At 45.3% G+C, this 12,696-nt stretch overlaps 1 long non-coding RNA gene across 1 annotated transcript in view; it reads right to left on the reverse strand.

Moving 5' to 3' along the window:
• Nucleotides 1-2,344: 2,344 nt before the first annotated feature.
• Nucleotides 2,345-12,696, reverse strand: part of LOC124615556 — a 140,549-nt gene continuing 130,197 nt past the window's right edge. The window contains exon 3 of the long non-coding RNA XR_006979800.1: nt 2,345-2,461. This is a non-coding gene — a long non-coding RNA (uncharacterized LOC124615556). The remainder of the gene's footprint in view (nt 2,462-12,696) is intronic.

Below are 12,696 nucleotides of genomic sequence, written 5' to 3' on the forward strand. Positions count from 1 at the left end.
TATGTACTGAGAAAATGTAATAAGCGACAACCTTTTTCCCCTTTCATTATTTTGTGGGGGTTGTCAGCGAGAAAAATTTTCGTAAAGGTTTGAAATTGTATGTAACGTTTGTTGCTAGTCGCTAAGTGCTCTCATTCTCAAATAGTGGATGCATAAATCTGGGTATTTTCCTGCGGTGGCATCTTATTGTTCATGACGTCATATCTCCTCAAGAATGTGTCTTATTTCTTTTTTTTCGGCTAGGAACCTTCGTGGGCGTACGGAGAACAAATCACCAAAATTTCATCGCAATCGGATGAATGGTTTGGGAATGCACAGAGGGCAGACATACATACATTCATGTTTGTATATAGAGATTGACAGTTACGTTATACTATATCACCTGTTTAAGTTTATTTAAATTTTATAATTAATAGTTTAACATTGCGGGGAATGAAATAAAATGGAAAAAAAATGCGAGCAATGGGAATCAATCCCGAATCCGCTGCATGACAATCCTTTACTTAATCAATTGCGCTACGCATGCTACAGTGACCTAACCCTTGAAACATTGTCCATTACTCTTTTCGGGCGTTCGGAGAACAACACACCAAAGTTTCATTGCAATCGGATGAATGGTTTGTGAGCGCATAGTAGACAAACATACATACATTCATTTTTATATATATATAGATTTTAATGTACATGACGATTTCAGTTTCGTTTATGAACAACATTTAAAGCGAGTTTTACTTCCAAGCCTTTCGTCTGCTTTCGTGTGAGCATGACGCGCAATTTGTAGTGGCAGCACTGCAACTGATAGGCGTGCCTTGTCCCCCCCAACGGCTCATCTCCCCTCGCCTGCCAATGCTTGCTTCCTCCTCTCCCCGCACTCCCCTCACAACTCTGCCGTCAGTGACATTGCACCTCTAACCGCGCGGCCACTCCGCGCGACAGTCACAACCCGAGAAAAATGCAGGATAAACGGTTGGTGGAGGGACTGGCGAACGGCAGTTGACCCTCAACATAAACAAGTTACTGAGCATATATACGTGGAATGACCCGTTACTGTAACACGATTGCCGAAGAAACACTGGAAGCAGTTATATCCATTAATTTATGTGCACGGGGTTATTTAAAATGGTACGACCACATAAAATCAGTGGTAGGAAAGATGCCAGGTTCTTTCATTGGAAGGTTCCTAAGGGAATACAGTCCAATCATGACAGAGGTAACACAGTAAGTAGGCTGTTTAGGTTTTTATGTTGGTAACGCCACGTAGCGCTCTATATGAAAATCACTGGCTGTGCTGTGTGCAGTCCGTGGCTGGTTTGCATTGGTGGAATATTTGCTACTGTAGTGTTGGGCAGTTGGGTGTGAACAGCGCGTAGCGTTTCGCAGTTGGAGGTGAGCCGCCAGCAGTGGTGGATGTGGGGAGAGAGATGACGGGAGTTTTGAGAGCGGATGATCTGGACGTGTATCAATCAGAAAGAGCAAATTTGTAAGACTGGATGTCATGAACTAATATATATATATATATTGCTTTTGAACACTATTAAGGTAAATACATTGTTTGTTCTCTATCATTTAATCTTTCATTTGCTAACTATGCCTATCAGTAGTTAGTCCCTTCAGTAGTTGGAATCTTTTATTTAGTTGGCAGTAGTGGCGCTCGCTGTATTGCAGTAGTTCGAGTAACGAAGATTTTTGTGAGGTAAGTGATTAATGAAAGGTATAGGTTATTGTAAGTCAGGGCCATTCTTTTGTAGGGATTATTAAAAGTCAGACTGCGTTGCGCTAAAAATATTGTGTGTCAATTTAGTGACGATCGGAATAAGTAAAGTGAGAAATGTCTGAGTACTTTCAGTTCTGCTCAGCTGTTTGAAAATCAAATAACGTAAGGGGTTTACCAGCACCGTAATTCAATAATTTTTCTAATGGTAAGGGGACGTTTCATCACATAAAACCCTCGATTTAATATTGCTCCTCACTCTGGCACACTTAGCATGTAGATAGATAGGGGTATTGGGAAGAGCAGCGATTTTCATCGCAAGTAAGCGCGAAGGCGTGACGGCAATTCTTATCGAACTCCAGTGCCAGACGCTAAAACAGAAGAGTTGTGCATGACGGAAGGGCTTACCGTAAAAATTGCGAGGACGTGCTATCCTAGAAGGTTCAACCTGTATATTGCCTAGTTCCACGTATCTCTCGTGAAAAGATATGCAGAATCACAGGTAGGCTTGCCAACAACAGTTATTCCCGCGCGCGGTTCGCGAAAGGGGCCAGAGACAGTGCACACGAAGCGCTCTCTGCCACACACTTATCAAGCTGGTTTGTGGAGTGTATGTTGATAGTTAGATGTACAGATACCTGCAGAAGTCGGCTGTTGGGGATTGCTGTGCGCAGCACGTCGCTGGTCGCACCTGGAGCTGGACGCCGGTGGCGGCGCGGTCTGCGACTAGGAGGCGCTCCTCGTCTCCACCTGCAACAACAGCTCGGCTTATCTGAGGCTCCTGACAGGTGCGCGATACGACACAGCTTGCAGATATCACAACCAAACAAAACCTCGTCATGCCGTGTCACGTTCTCTCGTTGTACTCGACTACGACAACATGCTAGAACTGTACCAGCTGTGCAGTCTAATTAAAACAAGAATTGTGTGTAGTAAGTTCACTGAACACTATACAATAACAATAAAAGATAGTGTTTCTTCCTCATTCCTTGTGGATTGACAGCAAGTCTCGGTGCTATTCGATTAGAATACGGGGTGACAATTATTGAACTATACGATAAAAAATCGTTAACTTCTGAACGGTTTGCGTTAGTTCGTCCAAACCGCACAGTTGGCCGCGGGGCACGATGGGAATTAGTATGCGCATGTACGGTTCTGGCAACGGCCTTGCCGCAGTGGCTACACCGGTTCCCGTGACGTCACCGAAGTTAAGCGCTGTCGGACGTGATCGGCACTTGGATGGGTGACCATCCAGGCCGCCATGCGCTGTTGCCATTTTTAGGGGTGCACTCAGCCTCGTGATGCGAACTGAGGAACTACTCGACCGAATAGTAGCGGCTTCGGTCAAGAATACAATCATAACGACCGGGTGAGCGGTGTGCTGACCCCACGCCCTTCCTATCCGCGTCCCCCCCTCCCCCCGAGGATGACACGGCGGTCGGATGGTCCCGGTAGGCCACTAGTGGCCTTTAGAGAGAGTGCATGTACCGTTCTATTTAGCGACGAAGCACAACAAGCGAAATGGGAGCATTTGTGGGACTGAGAATGCACATTTCGCGATCGAGAAGTCTCTCCACTCTCAACGGGTGACTGTGTGGTGTGAAATTTCCAGTCACGGAATAGTCGGTGCAATATTCCTTGATGGCACGGTGACTTCCGAAAGGTACGTGAAGGATATGGAAGAGGATTTCATCCCCACTGCCCAAAGTGATCCTGATTTCGACAAGGTGAAGTTAGTGCAAGACGGAGCTCGACCCTATCGAAGCAGGAGAGTGATGTTCTCAAATGGTTCAAATGGCTCTGAGCACTATGCGACTTAACTTCTGAGGTCATCAGTCGCCTAGAACTTAGAACTAATTAAACCTAACTAACCTAAGGACATCACACACATCCATGCCCGAGGCAGGATTCGAACCTGCGGTCGCTCGGCTCCAGACTGTATCGTCTAGAACCGCACGGCCACTCCGGCCGGCGTTTGATGTTCTGAAGAAGCACTTCGGGGACCGCATTCTGGCTCTGGGGTACCCAGAGGCCACTGGCATGGATCTCGATTGGCCCCATATTCTCCGGATCCGAACACATTCCACTCCTTTTTGTGGAGCTGTATTAAAGAAAAGGTGTACAGCAATGACCCCAAAACCATATTCGAGCTGTAAACAGCCATTCAGGAGGTCATCGACAGCATCGGCGCTCCGACACTTTGGCGGGTTATGCAGAATTTCGCTATTGATCTGCACCACATCATCGCCAGTGATGACAGGCTTATTGAACGTGTTAATACGTAAATCCGAGTGTCTGTAGTGACGTTTACATTTGAATAAAATGTGTGCACGCCGCGGTCTGTAATTAATTTACGTTTTTTTTCATATAGTTCAATAATTGTCACCATGTAAGTACTTCGTACAGCCCTACTTACCAATATCGTGCTTTGCCTAAAAGTTCAACTACCACGACACGCACCAATACAGAACGGTAGTCATAAATAAAGAAGAGTATGTAGCGTTTTACCAAATACATAGTGAGCCTAGTACAGGTGGATGTGGCCCGGTCCTCTTGGCGAACTCAAAACTTGGTCAGGGTCGTAGCAGTATCGTGTTCACTCTGAAGAAACAGGGGCGGTAGTAACGGCTCACACTCCGGTATTCTAGCAAGCGGAGCGCTGTCGCATGTTTTTTTTTTCTTTATTCTTTTTTGGTTCCTCAGTCTTCTAACTGGTTTGATGCGGCCGGTCATGAATCCCTCTCTTCTGCCAATTTCTTGATCTGAGAGTAAAACTTGCACTCTGTGTGCTCAATCATTTGTTGAGTGTATTCCAATCTCTTTCTTCCCCTGCAGTTTTTATCCGTTAAGCAGCCTATTGTCCCACGGAAGCTATTCCCTGATGTATGAAGACATGTCATATCAATCTGTCTCGTCGTCTTGTGTTTTCCTCATGTCCCTTTCTTCGCGGATTCTGCTGAGCACCTACTTAGTCAACCTAATTTCCAACATCTTTCCAGAGAACCACATTTCAAATGTTTCGATTATCTTCGTTTCTGGTGCTCCACAGTCCGTCCACAGGATGTGTTCCAAACGGACATTCTCCGAAATTTCTTCTTCAGATGATAGTCCACGCTTAACTCTTAGCAAAATACCTTACCCGTATCTTAGTCCCCAATTTTGATATATTTATCGCTTAACTCATTTCTGCTGCTTCTCATTACTCTCGTCTTTCTTCAGTTTCCTCAAGTCCATAGCCCGTTCTCATTAGACTATTTATTTATTTTTTTTATTTTTCGTATGGCAATACAGCGACAATATTTTATATAAGTACAACAATATGTAAACGAAATGTATAAAACAAAACAATGTGTAAATAGTACATGTGTAAAAAACAAGCAATAGCACAAAAGGATAAAGTGCAAACACTCAAGACAAAATAACTACACGTTAAAAGCGTGTAGACAACCTCCAAGATGGTGCACCACGGGCAACGGACTGCGATAGCAGGACGTCAGAAAGTCAACACAAATGCCGGCCTAACTAGATCATTGATCTCTCACGGCCACACACAGCGACAAAGCAAGAAAAAGAAGAATGCTATCACCGAGAAACGCTCCTCTGAGAGCCAACAGACTAAAGATATAGGACCCATCGTCCATGTTCTGCAAATTAATGTAGACGGCCTGACAAGGGATAAATGTGAATACATAAGCAAGCTGGCTATTGATCATTATTCATTCCATGCAACACGTCATGGAATTATTCTTCACTTTCACTGATGATAGCAATGGCGTCAGCATATCTTACCATTGTTATCCTTTTTCTCTGAATTTTGATCCCACTCTTGAACCTAATACTTTCACTCTGAGTTTTGATTCCGCTCTTGAACCTATCTTTTATTTCAGTAATTACTTCTTGGATGTTCAGATTGAACATTAGGAGCGAAAGACTTCGGCTCTCAATCAGAATCGATGGGCCGACTCACTTTACAAACGGGGTACTACAGAGTCTTTGGTTAGTGACTTTGGGTCTCCAAACCACACAATCAAGCACATTAGAGACGAGTGCCCAGGGGAGTTGGAGCGACGTCATGAAAGTTGACGACACAGCTCCTACACTACTGGCCATTAAAATTGCTACACCAGGAAGATGACGTGCTACAGACGCGTAATTTAACCGACAGGAAGAAGATGCTGTGATATGCAAATGATTATCTTTTCAGAGCATTCACACAAGGTTGGCGCCGGTGGCAACACCTACAACGTGCTGACATGAGGAAAGTTTCCAACCGATTTCACGTACACAAACAGCAGTTGACCGGCGTTGCCTCGTGTAAGAAGAAGAAATGCGTACCATCACGTTTTCGACTTTGATAAAGGTCGGATTGTAGCCTATCGCGATTTCGGTTTATCGTATCGCGACATTGCTGCTCGCGTTGATCGAGATCCGATGACTGTTGGCAGAATACGGAATCGGTGGGTTCAGGAGGGGAATACGGAACGCCGTGCTGGATCCCAACGGCCTCGTATCACTAGCAGTCGAGATAACAGGCATCTTATCCGCATGGCTGTAACGGTTCGTGCAGCCACCTCTCGATCCCTGAGTCACCATATGGGGAAGTTTGAAAGACAACAACCATCTGCACGAACAGTTCGACGACGTTTGCAGCAGCATGGGCTACCAGCTCGGAGACCATGGCTGCGGTTACCCTTGACACTGCATCACAGACAGGAGCGCCCGCAATGGTGTACTCAACGACGAACCTGGGTACACGAATGGCAAAACGTCATTTTTTCGGATGAATCCAGGTTCTGTTTACAGCATCATGATGGTCGCATCCGTGTTTGGCGACATCGCGGTGAACGCACATTGGAAACGTGTATTCGTCATCGCCATACTGGCGTATCATAAGGCGTGATGGTATGGAGTCCCATTGGTTACACGTCTTGGCCACCTCTTGTTCGCATTGACAGCACTGTGAACAGTGGACGTTACACATCAGATGTGTTACAGCCCGTGGATCTACCCTTCATTCGATCCCTGCTAAATCCTACATTTCAGCAGGATAATGCACGACCGCATGTTGCAGGTCCTGTCGGGCCTTTTTGGATACAGAAAATGTTCGACTGCTGCCCTGGCCAGCACATTCTCCAGATCGCTCACCAATTGAAAACGTCTGGTCAATGGTGGCTGAGCAACTGGCTTGTCACAATACGCCAGTCACTACTCTTGATGAACTGTGGCATCGTGTTGAAGCTGCATGGGCAGCTGTACCTGTACACGCCATCCAAGCTCTATTTGATTCAATGCCCAGGCGTATCAAGGCCGTTATTACGGCCAGAGGTGGCTGTTCTGGGTACTGACTTCTCAGGATCTATGCATCCAAATCGCGTGAAAATGTAATCACATGTCAGTTCTAGTATAATATATTTGTCAAATGAATACCCGTTTATCATCTGCATTTCTTCTTAGTGTGGCAATTTTAATGGCCAGTAGTGTATATGAATTAGGAACTTAGGTATTGACGGTTTAGTATTATATGTAATTTTGTCTTTCTGTATTCATATCGGGCGGGTATCCGCGTCGGCACAGCCATTTATCATTTCTAGTGCTGGCTGTTCAGCGGCGGTTACGGCGGCGTGAGCCGTTCGGTGAGGCAGGGCCAGGGCAGGGCAGGGCAGGGCGGTGTCAGCGACCTGGAGGCGAGACGTGGCCCTCCCGGCAGGGGCCTCCGTGTGGAAGCGAAGGGCAGGCCAGCCGCGGCCACGGCGGGTCCAGACACGTCTCAGCCGGCGCACACCTGAAACGACGCTCCTCTACGGGTGGTCCAACCCGACCGCTCGCTGCCGCCACGCGTTGCCACGGAGCGAGTCCGCTACGCGGCGTAATTATTACGCGCTCCGAGGACGAAACGTATCCCGTCCACCTGTAATGTTTCTGGCTTTACAGCCATCATATTCTGGTACAAGTGGCTCTTCTTAGAGCAGTTGAGAAGGCAGCAGTGGCAAGATGACGTAATATGGTGTGAGGTACCGATGACAAATGATTTGTTAGGTACTGGTATCGTCAGAAAGACCGTCTAAATTGTGATCCTTCCCCGCGATTGGTTGCTGCATTAGGAAGTTGCGCGCCAAAATAATAATCTCCTGTTATTAATATTAAACAAACTAAATAGCCGCACTTCAAATTAAAGCATCTCTCAAAAGCATGCTATCATTCCATTATTTCGCAAGCATTAATAACCAGCAGAATAATAAACAACTGCCACACGAAATGGCAGACGGGACACTTCGGTCACCTTCGGATCTCGCCTGACTTGGATGGCGGCGAAGTGGTTCGGCTGTAAGATAGGAGCTGGTTCGGAAGTATCGGAGGACAGACACGTTGTCTGCCGCGGTATCAGTTAAGACTTAATTTGCAATGTCTAGTTCGTAAATATGAGAGCTGTAATTGTAGAAATGTGCAGCTCATTAATTTGTTGAAGAACAGGAATTATTTGTGACTCTAAAGTATAATGTAATTATGCAGTTTCTCGTGTTCTGCCACTACAAATGCGAATGGCATCCCGTATAAACAAACTGATTGTTAAACTTCTTGGCAGATTAAAACTGTGTGCCGGACCGAGACTCGAACTCAGGACCTTTGCCTTTCGCGGGCAAGTGCTCTACCATCTGAGCTACCGAAGCACGACTCACGCCCCGTCCTCATAGCTTTACTTATGCCAGTACCTCATCTCCTACCTTCCAAACTTTACAGGAGGTTCGCAGGAGAGCTTCTGTGAAGTTTGGAAGGTAGGAGACGATGTACTGGCAGAAGTAAAGCTGCGAGGACGGGGCGTGAGTCGTGCTTCGGTAGCTCAGTTGGTAGAGCACTTTCCCGCGAAAGACAAAGGTCCTGAGTTCCAGTCTCGGTTCGACACACAGTTTTAATCTGCCAGGAAGTTTAATATCAGTGCACACTCCACTGCTGAGTGAAAATTTCATTCTGGAGCTAATTGTTATATTCCTGATAGGAAATTTAATTATTTCTAAAATAACAGTTCCTCGCTAAGAGTTTCTTGCAGCCTCAATATAACGGATTGAAGATCTACGGTGCTGTTTACTGCGCAAGGGACAACAACTGTAGAAGACTGCAGATTGTTGAACGTTTATTAGAAATTATGCATTCCACTCAGGGTGGGTCGAAGGAAACAGGCACCTCGTGTGTACTGCAGTCTTAGTACAAATGATATCAGCGACACGTCGTCTGTGGTAACGCAGAGGATGTATAAAGGAGGGAAATAATGTCGAGGGAAGGCGTTTATCATACGCACACGTATATATATTACCCTCTCTCTCTCACCCACTCTCTATGTTTTCAAACTTGCCGTAAGCCTTATATACGAGTAGCAAGCTAACCACTTTTGTTTAGATCCACGACGTCGGGTGAATTGGTTAGTAACTACAAGTAACACCCACCCCCGATTCTTTACCTTTTCATCGATCTCAGTGTTCATATCTCTTGACCTATGTGTTGTACACTGATAAAATTTTGTGGGCACATTCGATGGTTTATGTCGATACTGTCTGGCAAATGGGTTGCGATTAGAGTTAGTAATAACGTAGAAATGCAGTAAAAGTTCAAGCCTGATGCTCAAGTTTTACTCCATTAAAAGCGAAAATGTAGAAAGTGAAAAAAGTTTCCTATCATTATTCTGTGGAGTGTGTCAGCGAGGAAAAGTTTCGAAATGGTTTAAAATTATGAGCAGAGTTCGTTGGAAGACGCAAAGCGCTTTCATTCTCAAATCCTGGACGGATATAGTCTGGGTGGTTTGCGCGCCGTGGGCTACACTCCCTGAAAGATATGTATACCGTTTCACTTATTGCGTAAAACCGTTAATATAAGATTATACCGTTTAACGAGTAGATTATGAAAGCATTTTTAAATTCGGTCAATAATTGCGTGAGATACCGAAAATAAAATTTGTATGGCCCCTGGACGGTATTTATAGACCACCTGCATCTGGAACGGGTGCCCGTTTTCAACATTTAGTGACGTAGGTTCTTTGTTGCACTTCTCATTTGGATCTTGGTTGTGTGGCTTAGTATCTGTGGGAAAGTAGCTAATTACAAGTTCAAGTGTCTCCAGCAAGAACCTCAGTCGGTGCTCTTCGTTCGTCTGTTCCCTCATCAGTATCTCTGGAAATGATTTGCTAACGAGAAATCGTCCAGTCGCACTGTGGTTCGGTGCCCAAGTTACTCTGGCTAAGTCGGCTGAGAGATCAGAGACGGGTATTGCAATACCACCTCCAGTATGACCATGCGTACAGGTTGATGAAAGCTTTACTATATGATTGTATTTAAAAAATTCTTGAAGTCTGACCACTGTACTGGTATATCTCCAGCTTTCCACCCGTTCGAGTAAATCGATAGCTATCTTTGGATGTCTGGATAGTAATTGAAAACACGGGCGTTCACTGACACCCAAATGTAAACAAGATTCCATTACTCGGTGTAGAAATACTTAGAGGCAGGCGACCATTCAAACTTGGTAGAACTTTGAAATATAGAGATGTATTGATCGAACATTTCTTTATTAAGTGTTAAGCGTTTCGAAATTTCATCGTCAGACTGAAGATGAAATTTCGAAACTTGTAACGCTTAATAAAGTATCATGCGATCAAGACTTTTCTATATTTCAAAACCGTGTAATCAAGATGGCTTTAAAAAAAATTTTCTTCGCTATAATTGAGTCTAATCAGCACCATTGATTCCACTGAATGTTTCTCCAGCAGGCACCTATGACCTCTACCAACCATCAGAAAGTAACCAGAAAATGTTCCGTCTACTTTAAAAACAAAACTCTAGTGAATCCTTCCACTTTCCACCCACGTAAGGAATTACTCCCACTTGCTCTGCGCACTTGAGTTATAAGTCAGCTGGAGCCTAGGACGCACAATTCTAAACCATGCAAGAAAACAGAAGTTGCTTAACATCTAGCATCCCAGCCACGCAGCGTCCTCTGCCTCGGAAGTGACACAGACCTACGTGGGGCAATGTGAACACACTAACACACTGTACTCGTATCTGGGAGAACAGAGGTTCAAATCACCGTCCGTATTTAGGTTTTAAGTAATTCCTCTATCACTTAAGGCCAGTGCCGAAATGGTTGCTTCCAATCCGAGCTCCTGTTCCGTCTGTAATGGCTCTTTTGTCGACGGGACGTCAAGCCCTAATCGAGAACCAAGTACACAGATCAACAGTGCACGAGCAAAAAAAAAAAAAAAAAAAAAAAATCGTGTTTTCAAATTTTTTCGCTGTGGAATTTTTGTATAAATTATTCACGGTGTTCAGACCGCTTCTGATCGGAGTTTAAAATCTGACTTTTCTTAAAATTACCACCCGCTTCGTCAGATGACTTCCGGGAAAGAAGTCTACTTCCAAGCGATGTCACCCGATCACTGACAAGCTTCAGCGCCTGTGTGAAGGAAGAAAACTTCGCTCCCAGCAGACAGACATATCCCGACGAAGAAGTTGGTGGTAATTTTGAAAAGCTCGAGTTTTAACTCTGATCTGTTGTTTTCTGAACACCGAGAACATTTCATGTAATCACCTCTTTTCCTAAAAAACAATCCCACCATCAAGCGAAATCACTGAACATTAGTGGCTGAGATTTGAGTGATAATCTTTGCTCACAGACCTGATTTGCTGTGGAGACACAATTTGTAATGAAACGGTGCGTAGACGGTGAAATCTTTGGTTTTATAAAGAAGTAATGCAACAGTAAATCGCCATATGTGATTTATTTTTACATGATCCGGTTAGTGTTGCAAAAAAGAAGTTTGTTTCATGCACGTAGGACTCACTTGACGTATAGGATACCAGCATGTCCTTTTGGGCGCCCAGCAAGAACTGGTCGTCTTCCAGATACCGCACGTCAGTATTTAGGAGTAGTATTAAGAAGCGATGTAGAATATCACTGCCACGTAAAATCAATATTAGGGAAAGCGAATAGAAACGTTCTGCCAAAATAAGATGTATCTTTGAAGGAAATCACGTAGAAGATGATAGTGCAACCAATTATGAAATATCGTCCTCCCCGATAACTGAGTGGATGACTCGACAGTTATCGGCCGATCACGTTACTCAATTCGGACTTCAAGATTTTCACACGCCTTCTGGCAGTGCGACTCAAACATGTATTACGGGACATTGTTTCCCACGAACAAACATCCTTAGGCGGCGATCATAATATACAGACGGCCCTCAGTGAATATCGAGATGTGATCGCTGTGGCAACACACTCGCGACTGCCAGGCGCTTTAATCTCCATCGACTTCAAACAAGCGTTTGACCGCGTCAATCATGCATTCCTCAACGCAGTGATGGACCGAATGGCAATTCCCCCGACGTTCACGCAAGTGATTATGCGGCTCCTTCGTGGAGCAACGTCCAGACTTCTCGTCAACGGCAGACTTACAGAACCTATACGGGTTGGATTGAACGCTCAGTACAGCAGGGTTGCCCTTTGTCGACGGTACTTTATGCCATTTCGATGGAACCACTCATTTGCGGATTACGGCGACGTTTGACAGGTATTCCACTCCGGGATCATATGTTCCGCTGCCGAGCTTTCGCGGACGACTTGGCCCTCGTCGTACGTTCAGCGGCTGAAGTACAAGCTGCGATGCAGTGGATTACCCGTTACGGTGCAGGGGCAGGGAGCGCTATGAACGTGGCAAAATCATGCGCCATGAAGATCTGCCGCGGCCTTCCCGCAGACAGCGTAGTTCCATTTCAACTGGTAGACACCATTCGTTGTCTCGGATTGGTGTACACGCGAGACATTCGCCGCACCTCGGCGATCAATTTTCGTGCGCTGCTGCAACGCATCCGGGCCAACATACAAAATCACATACTACGCCCGCTGAATATGTGCCAGAGAGTCACCTTCGTCAATACCCATCTGGCAGCTCGGATACCCCATATAGCACAGATTCTGCCCATCACTGCGACAATGGCGGC

Source organism: Schistocerca americana, chromosome 5 (genome assembly GCF_021461395.2).
Source record: "Schistocerca americana isolate TAMUIC-IGC-003095 chromosome 5, iqSchAmer2.1, whole genome shotgun sequence".
Classification (NCBI taxonomy): Eukaryota; Metazoa; Arthropoda; class Insecta; order Orthoptera; family Acrididae; genus Schistocerca; species Schistocerca americana.